We start from the raw sequence: 10,469 nt of genomic DNA, 5'->3' as shown, positions 1-10,469 counted from the left end.
AAAAAGCAAGCAGAAAAAGCCAATAGCCCTTAAAACCAAAAGGCAAGGGTAAAAAGGATCCAAGGCTTTGAGCATCAATGGATAGGAGGGCCCAAGGAACTAAAATCCAGGCCTAAGCGGCTAAATCAAGCTGTCCCTAACCATCTGCTTGTGGCATGCAGGTCCAAGTGAAAAGCATGAGACTGAGTGGTTAAAGTTGTGATCCAAAGCAAAAAGAGTGTGCTTAAGAGCTCTGGACACCTCTAACTGGGGACTTTAGCAAAGCTGAGTCACAATCTGAAAAGGTTCACCCAGTTATGTGTCTGTGGCATTTATGTATCCGGTGGTAATACTGGAAGACAAAGTGCTTAGGGCCACGACCAAGACTCATAAAAGTAGCTGTGTTCAAGAATCAACATACTTAACTAGGAAAATCAGTAATACTATCTGAATTCTAAGTTCATATACATGCCAATCATTATGAACTTCAATGGATAAAGTGAGATGCCAAAACTATTCAGAAGCAAAAAGCTACAAGTCCCGCTCATATAATTAAGAACTAATATTCACTGATATTTTGAGATTTATAGTATATTCTCTTCTTTTTATCCTATTTGATTTTTAGTTGCTTGGGGACAAGCAACAATTTAAGTTTGGTGTTGTGATAAGCGGATAATTTATACGCTTTTTGGCATTGTTTTTAGGTAGTTTTTAGTAGGATCTAGCTACTTTTAGGGATTTTTTCATTAGTTTTTATGCTAAATTCACATTTCTAGACTTTACTATGAGTTTATGTGTTTTTCTATGATTTCAGGTAATTTTTGGCTGAAGTTGAGGGACCTGAGCAAAACTCTGATAAAAGGCTGACAAAGGACTACTGATGCTGTTGGATTCTGACCTCCCTGCACTCGAATTGGATTTTTTGGAGCTACAAAACTCCAAATGGCGCGCTCTCAAACGCGTTATAAAGTAGACATCCAGAGCTTTTCAGCAGTATGTAATAGTTCATACTTTATTCGAGATTAAATGACGTAAACTGGCGCTCAACGCCAGTTCCATGCCGCATTCTGGAGTCAAAGGCCAGAAACATGTCACGAACTAGAGTTGAACGCCAAAAACACGTTACAACTTGGTGTTCAACTCCAAAAGAAGCCTCTGCATGAGTAAAGCTTAAGCTCAGCCCAAGTACTCACCAAGTGGGCCCCGGAAGTGGATTTATGCATTAATTACCTATTTTTGTAAACCCTAGTAGCTAGTCTAGTATAAATAGGACATTTTATCATTGTATTAGACATCTTGAATTGCATTTTTGATCCTCTGATCACGTTTTGGGGGCTGGCCATTCGGCCATGCCTGGACCTTCATCACTTATGTATTTTCAATGGTGGAGTTTCTACACACCATAGATTAAGGGTGTGGAGCTCTGCTGTACCTCGAGTTTCAATGCAATTACTACTATTTTCTATTCAATTTAGTTTATTCCTTTTCTAAGATATTCGTTGCACTTCACCAGGATGAATGTGATGATCCGTGACACTCATCATCATTCTCACCAATGAATGTGTGACTGACAACCACCTCGGTTCTACGTTAGACCGAGCGCATATCTATTGGATTTCTTAATCATAATCTTCGTGGTATAAGCTAGAATTGATGGCAGCATTCATGAGAATCCGGAAAGTCTAAACCTTGTCTGTGGTATTTCGAGTAGGATTCAGGGATTGAATGACTGTGACGAGCTTCAAACTCACGTTTGTTGGGTGTGATGACAAATGCAAAAGAATCAATGGATTCTATTTCGACATGATCGAGAACCGACAGATGATTACCCGTGCTGTGATAGAGCATTTAGACCATTTTCACTAAGAGGATGGGATGTAGCCATTGACAACGGTGATGCCATACATACAGCTTGCCATGGAAAGGAGTAAGAAGGAATGGATGAAGGCAGTAGGAAAGCAGAGATCCAACAGAGACAAAGCATCTCCATACACTTATCTGAAATTCTCACCAATGATTTACATAAGTATTTCTATCTTTATTTTATGTTTTACTTATTATTATTTTCAAAAACCAATATATCCATTTATTATCCGCCTAACTGAGATTTACAAGATGACCATAGCTTGCTTCATACCAACAATCTCTGTGGGATCAACCCTTACTCACGTAAGGTTTATTACTTGGATGACCCAGTGCACTTGCTCGTTAGTTGTGTGAAGTTGTGAAGTTATGTTTGGACCATGGTATCATGCACCAAGTTTTTGGCGCCATTACCAGGGAGAGACGAACATGAATGCCATTATCAGAAGTAACAATTTTGCCTATCAAGAAACATGAAAAGTAAATGGAAATGAAACTTTATTAACAAAATGGTCTTGGCAAAGTTCGATGGTCAAGGACCTATATCATTATCACTAACCATAATCATGATAGTTGCAAGGATCAATCTCACTAAGTCATCCTTTAACTAATAGCAAAGGAAAGTCAAGTGAGTTATATCAATCCAAGTCCATAAATCCTAGTTCCCACTAATTGAATTAATGAAAGCTAGAGTCAATGGCTATCAACAATCAATCACTTGGATATTAGTAACTCAAGAGCTCCTAAGTTATCTTCCCAAGCCAAGAACATAAAATTCTATTCTAACATCCTCCCAAGGATTTCACCAAACACTTGGAAGGTACAAAAGAAAAGTATAGTAAATCACAACAAGAATGAATTCTAACAACAATTGAATGTAAAGAATTAACAACAACAATCAAGGAAATCACAATTATCATGAATTACCTCAAAATGCATTATTGAAAGAAAACAAGAGAACAAGAATAGATCCACAACAAAGTGAAGAATTACAAGGATTAAAGTACAAAACTAGAGAGAGGGAGAAGAGGAGTAAGAATTGATAGAGGAAAAGTAAATCAAAGCATGAATTAAACCTAGATCTAAGAGGAGAGATTAACCTAAACCTAATCCTAATTCTAGAGAGAAGTGAGAGCTTCTCTCTCTAGAAACTACTTCTAAACTAATCCTAATGTGTATGAATGCAAAAAGTGATAGAATTATGGAATGTGATGCCTTCCCCTTCAATCCTTAGTCCTTTAAAATACTTTGGCGCCAAAATTGGTTGTAATCGGGCCCCACAGCTTCCCAGAAATCGCTGGGCATGTTTTCTGTTTAAAACTCACGTGCAGCCTTCGGCGCGGATGCGCACGGTACGCGTACGCGTCCCTAGTTAAAATCACAATGTGCGCGTGATGAGCAGATAATTTATACGCTTTTTGGCATTGTTTTCAGTATGTTTTTAGTATATTTTAGTTAGTTTTTAGTATACTTTCATTAGTTTTTAGTTAAAATTCACTTTTCTGGACTTTACTATGAGTTTGTGTGTTTTTCTGTGATTTCAGGTATTTTCTGGCTGAAATTGAGGGTCCTGAGCAAAAATCTGATTCAGAGGCTGAAAAGGACTGCAGATGCTGTTGGATTCTGACCTCCCTGCACTCGAAGTGGATTTTCTGGAGCTACAAAAGCCCAATTGGCGCGCTCTCAACTGCATTGGAAAGTAGCCATCCTGGGCTTTCCAGCAATATATAATAGTCCATACTTTGTCCGAGATTTGATGGCCCAAACCGGCGTTGCAAATCAGCCTCAGAATTCCCAGCGTTTAACGCTGGAACTGGCATAAAAATTGGAGTTAAACGCCCAAACTGGCATGAAAGTTGGCGTTTAACTCCAGAAAAAGTCTCTACACATGAAAGCTTCAATGCTCAGCCCAAGCACATACTAAGTGGACCCAGAAGTGGATTTTTACGTCATTTACTCATTTCTGTATACCCTAGGTTACTAGCTTACTATTAATAGGATCTTTTGACATTGTATCTGTACCTCATGACACTCTACACCTTTCTTTGTGTACTTCCTACGGCATGAGTCTCTAAACCCCATGGTTGGGGGTGAGGAGCTCTGCTGTGTCTTGATGGATTAATGCAATTACTACTGTTTTTCATTCAATCATGCTTGCTTCCATTCTAAGATATCACTTGTTCCTAAACCTGATGAATGTGATGATCCGTGACACTCATCATCATTCTCAACTATGAACGTGTGCCTGACAACCACCTTCGTTCTACCTTAGATTGAGTAGATATCTCTTGGATTCCTTAATCCAAATCTTCGTGGTATAAGCTAGAACTGATGGCGGCATTCAAGAGAATCCGGAAAGTTTAAACCTTGTCTGTGGTATTCTGAGTAGGATTCAATGATTGAATGACTGTGACGAGCTTCAAAGTTGCGATTGTGGGGCGTTAGTGACGGACGCAAAAGAATCACTGGATTCTATTCCGACATGATCGAGAACCGACAGCTGGATAGCCGTGCCGTGACAGGGTGTGTTGAACATTTCCACTGAGAGGATGGGAGGTAGCCACTGACAACGGTGAAACCCTTGCATACAGCTTGCCATGGAAGGAGCCTTGCGTGCTTGAAGAAGAAGACAGTAGGAAAGCAGAGATTCAGAAGATGGAGCATCTCCAAAACCTCAACCTGTTCTTCATTACTGCAAAACAAGTACTTATTTCATGCTCTTTTACTTTTCACAATCAACCCTGATAAATATTGATATCCTGACTAAGAGTTACAAGATAACCATAGCTTGCTTCAAGCCGACAATCTCCGTGGGATCGACCCTTACTCACGTAAGGTATTACTTGGACGACCCAGTGCACTTGCTGGTTAGTTGTGCGGAATTGCAAAAGTGTGATTGCAATTTCGTGCACCAAGTTTTTGGCGCCGTTGCCAGGGATTGTTTGAGTTTGGACAACTGACGGCTTATCTTGTTGCTTAGATTAGGACTGTTTTATTTTTGTTAGTTTAGAGTCTTCTAGTTGAGTCTAGTTTCATATTTTAAGTTTGGTGTCAATTGCATGCTTTTGTTTTTCTCTTAATTTTCGAATTTGCATGTCCTTAGTCCCTTTTTGATCCTTAAAAATTCTAAGTTTGGTGTCTTCTTTGTGTTTTCCCTTTAAGTTTTCGAAAATTTGTGTCTGATTTTCTAAAAATTTTAAGTTTGGTGTCATTTTGTTGTTTTTCTCTTTCCTCATTTCAAAAAATTTTCAAATCTTTTTCAAAATAATTTTCAATCATATCTTTTTAATTGTCAATTCCAAAATCTTTTTAATTAGCTGATTGATTTAGTTTTTAATTTGCTTTGATTTTATTTCTCTTTTAGTTTTCGACTTTTATTTTATTTTCCTTTTGTTTTATTTTATAATTTTCGGTTATTTTAAAAAAAAAAATTCATCTACTTGCAATCCATATCATTTCCCTTTATCCATCATGGACCTAAGTGGAATTGAACAGTCCAGAAGGACTCTGGGGTCATATGCTAACCCCATTACAGCTGCATATGGGAGTAGCATCTGTACACCTCCCATCAAAGCAAGCAGCTTTGAGCTAAATCCTCAACTCATTATCATAGTGCAGCAAAACTGCCAGTATTCCGGTCTTCCACAAGAAGAATCTACTGAGTTTCTGGCACAGTTCTTGCAAATTGCTGAAACAGTACGTGATAAAGAGGTGGATCAGGATGTCTACAGACTATTACTGTTTCCATTTGCTGTAAAAGATCAAGCTAAGAGGTGGTTGAATAACCAACCTACAGCAAGCATAAAGACATGGAAACAGTTATCAGACAAATTCCTGAATCACTTTTACCCTCCAAAGAGGATGACACAGCTAAGGCTGAACATCCAAGGCTTTAAACAAGAGGATAATGAATTCCTTTTTAATGCCTGGGAGAGGTATAGAGGTATGCTAAGAAAATGCCCCTCTGAAATGTTTTCAGAGTGGGTACAATTAGACATCTTCTACTATGGGCTTATAGAAAAAGCTCAGATGTCTTTAGACCACTCAGCTGGTGGATCTATACACATGAGGAAGACAATTGAAGAGGCTCAAGAGCTTATAGACACTGTTGCTAGAAATCAATATTTGTACTCTAGCAATGAGTTCTCTCCAAAAGAGGAAGTCATGGCAGTAGCCACTGATCCTAATCCTCAAGAACAGATGATTGAGCTTAATCAACAATTACACCTGATGACAAAACAGTTAGCAGAATTTAAAGAGATGCTCCATGAAACTAAAATTGCTAACAAGAACATAGAACTGCAGTTGAATCAAGCAAAACAGCAGAAATCTAAACAGATAATAGAAGAATGCCAAGCAGTTCAACTGAGGAGTGGGAAGACATTGAATAACACTGCTCAAAGTAGCAAAAAGCCAAATAAGGAACAATTGACAGAGGATAACCAAACCACTGTCCAAAATCCCTCTGAGGACAGTAAGAGCCCAGAAAGGAGTACTTTTGGCGTTCAAACGCCAGAAAGGGGAGGAAAGCTGGCGTTAAACGCCCATTCCCTGCCTAGTTCTGGCGTTCAAACGCCAGAAAAGGGAGAGAAGTTGGCGTTAAACGCCCAATCTTCACCCATTCCTAGCGTTCAGACGTCAAGGGAGGATCAGACACCTGAGAGTGCTGACAGTAATCCCTCTAAAAAGGCTTCTTCAACCACTTCTGTAAGGAATAAACCTGCAGCAACTAAGGTTGAAGAATATAAAGCCAAGATGCCTTATCCTTAGAAACTCCGCCAAGCGGAACAGGATAAGCAATTTGCCCACTTTGCAGACTATCTAAGGACTCTTGAAATAAAGATTCCATTTGCAGAGGCACTTGAGCAAATATCTTCTTATGCTAAGTTCATGAAAGAGATCTTAAGTCATAAGAAGGATTGGAGAGAAACTGAAAAAGTATTCCTCACTGAAGAATGCAGTGCAGTCAATCTAATACATGCATCCACTATCAGGAAGCTTGGGTTGACTGAAGAAGTCAGACCAACCCGGATATGCCTTCAACTTGCTGATGGCTCCATTAAACACCCATCAGGCATAATAGAGGACATGATTGTCAAGGTTGGGCCATTCGCCTTTCCAACTGACTTTGTGGTGCTGGAAATAGAGGAGCACAAGAGTGCAAATCTCATTCTAGGAAGACCTTTCCTAGCAACTGGATGAACTCTCATTGATGTACAAAAAGGGGAAGTAACCCTGAGAGTCAATGAGGATGAGTTCAAGTTGAATGCTGTAAAAGCTATGCAGCATCCAGACACACCAAATGACTGCATGGGCGCTGACATTATTGACTCTTTGGTGGAAGAGATCAATATGACTGAAAGCCTAGAATCAGAGCTTGAGGACATCTTCAAGGATGCTCAACCTGATCAAGAAGAACCTGAGGAAACAAAGGAATTTTCAAAAATTTTTCAGGAGGAGGATAAGCCTCCCAAACCTGAACTCAAACCACTACCACCATCCCTGAAGTATGCATTTCTGGGAGAGGGTGACACTTTTCCAGTGATTATAAGCTCTGCTTTAAATCCACAGGAAGAGGAAGCACTGATTCAAGTGCTAAGGACACACAAGACAGCTCTTGGGTGGTCCATAAGTGATCTTAAGGGCATTAGACCAGCTAGATGCATGCACAAGATCCTGTTGGAGGATAATGCCAAACCAGTGGTCCAACCACAAAGGAGGCTAAATCCAGCCATGAAGGAGGTGGTGCAGAAAGAGGTCACTAAATTACTAGAGGTTGGGATTATTTATCCTATTTCTGATAGCCCCTGGGTGAGCCCCGTCCAAGTTGTCCCCAAAAAGGGAGGCATGACAGTGGTTCATAATGAAAAAAATGAACTGGTTCCTACAAGAACAGTCACAAGGTGGCGTATGTGTATTGACTACAGGAGGCTCAATACAGCCACCAGAAAGGATCATTTTCCTTTACCATTCATAGACCAAATGCTAGAAAGACTAGCTGGTCATGATTATTACTGCTTTTTGGATGGCTATTCAGGTTACAACCAAATTGCAGTAGATCCTCAGGACCAAGAGAAAACAGCATTTACTTGCCCTTCTGGCGTGTTTGCCTACAGGAGGATGCCTTTTGGTCTGTGTAATGCTCCTGCAACCTTTCAGAGATGCATGCTATCCATCTTCTCTGATATGGTGGAGAAATTCCTGGAAGTCTTCATGGATGACTTCTCAGTATATGGAGACTCATTCAGCTCCTGTCTTAACCACCTAGCACTTGTCCTGAAAAGGTGCCAAGAGACTAACCTGGTTTTAAACTGGGAGAAATGTCACTTTATGGTGACTGAGGGAATTGTCCTTGGGCACAAAATTTCAAGCAGGGGAATAGAGGTGGATAAAGCAAAGGTAGAGGTAATTGAAAAATTACCACCACCTGCCAATGTTAAGGCAACCAGAAGTTTTCTGGGGCATGCAGGATTCTACAGAAGGTTCATAAAGGATTTTTCGAAAATTGCAAAACCTTTGAGCAACCTGCTAGCTGCTGACAAAGTATTTATTTTTGACACACAGTGTCTGCAGGCATTTGAGACCCTGAAAGCCAAGCTGGTTACAGCACCAGTCATCTCTGCACCAGACTGGACATTGCCATTTGAACTAATGTGTGATGCCAGTGACCATGCCATTGGTGCAGTGTTGGGACAGAGGCATAACAAGCTTCTGCACGTCATTTATTATGCCAGCCGTGTTCTAAATGATGCACAGAAGAATTACACAACCACAGAAAAAGAGTTACTTGCAGTGGTCTATGCCATTGACAAGTTTAGATCCTATTTAGTGGGGTCCAAGGTGATTGTGTACACTGACCATGCTGCTCTTAAGTACTTACTCACAAAGCAGGATTCAAAACCCAGGCTTATAAGATGGGTGTTGCTTCTGCAAGAGTTTGATATAGAAATAAGAGACAGAAAAGGGACAGAGAACCAAGTAGCTGATTATCTGTCCCGAATAGAACCAGTAGCTGGGGCGTCCCTCCCTTCTATTGAGATCTCTGAGACTTTCCCAGATGAGCAATTCTTTGCCATCCAGGAAGCTCCATGGTTTGCAGATATTGCAAACTATAAAGCTGTCAGGTTCATACCACAGGAGTACAGCAGAGTGCAAAGAAAGCAATTAATTTCAGACGCCAAGTACTACCTATGGGATGAGCCATATCTCTTCAAGAGAAGTGAAGACGGAATGATCCGCAGATGTGTACCCAGAGAAGAAGTACAGAGGATCCTGTGGCATTGCCATGGATCACAGTATGGGGGACATTTTGGAGGTGAGCGAACAGCCACTAAGGTCCTCCAATGTCGCTTCTACTAGCCTACTCTCTATAGAGATACCCGAGAGTTTGTGCGTAACTGTGACAGCTGTCAAAGAGCTGGTAACTTACCTCATGGATACGCCATGCCTCAACAAGGGATCTTAGAGATTGAGTTGTTTTATGTATGGGGAATTGACTTTATGGGTCCATTCCCACCATCATACTCAAACACTTACATTCTGGTGGCAGTGGACTATGTATCTAAATGGGTAGAAGCAATTGCTACACCCAATAATGATACTAGAACCGTGCTGAAATTCCTCCAGAAACACATCTTCAGCAGATTTGGTGTTTCCAGAGTCATAATCAGTGATGGGGGTACTCATTTCTGCAATAAACAGCTTTACTCCGCTATGGTCCGATATGGAATTAGCCACAAAGTGGCTACCCCGTATCATCCACAGACAAATGGGCAAGCTGAAGTCTCTAACAGAGAGCTAAAAAGAATCCTAGAACGGACTGTGATGGCTCGAAGAAAGGATTGGGCAAGGAGCTTGGATGATGCTCTGTAGGCATACAGAACAGCATTTAAGACCCCAATAGGAACCTCACCATACCAACTTGTGTATGGCAAGGCCTGTCATTTGCCCGTGGAATTGGAACATAAAGCCTACTGGGCAACTAGATTCCTAAACCTGGATGCTAAGTTAGCTGGTGAAAAGAGATTACTCCAGCTAAATGAGCTAGATGAATTTAGACTCAGTGCCTTTGAAAATGCAAAGATTTATAAGGAAAAGGCAAAGAAGTGGCATGACAAAAAGTTGTCATCCAGAGCCTTTGAGCCAGGACAAAAAGTTCTGCTCTTCAACTCTAGGCTCAGATTGTTCCCAAGAAAACTTAAATCGCGGTGGAGGGGTCCGTATGTGATTACAGGAGTGTCACCATATAGATATGTTGAGCTTCAGGATATTGATTCTGACAAAAAGTTCATTGTTAATGGACAGAGGATCAAGCATTATCTTGAAAGCAATTTTGAGCAGGAATGCTCAAAACTGAGGCTGGAATGATCCTCAGTAAAGGTCCAGCTAAAGACAATAAAGAAGCGCTTGCTGGGAGGCAACCCAGTCATTAGCAGGTTATACATTTTATTTCTACAAGGGCAATTATCAAAATTGAAGGAATTCACAGAGTTACAGAAGGATTCAGTGCAAAAAGCAGAGAAAAAGAGCTTACTGGCGAAAAAACGCCAGTAAGGGGTACTTTGGGCGTTAAACGCCAGAATGGGCACCATTCTGGGCGTTTAACGCCAGGTGTGCAGCATCCTGGG

The sequence above is a fragment of the Arachis hypogaea genome, chromosome 6, assembly GCF_003086295.3.
Source record: "Arachis hypogaea cultivar Tifrunner chromosome 6, arahy.Tifrunner.gnm2.J5K5, whole genome shotgun sequence".
NCBI lineage: Eukaryota > Viridiplantae > Streptophyta > Magnoliopsida > Fabales > Fabaceae > Arachis > Arachis hypogaea.
The sequence above is the reverse complement of the archived record's forward strand: the minus strand, read 5'-3'. Positions refer to the sequence as shown.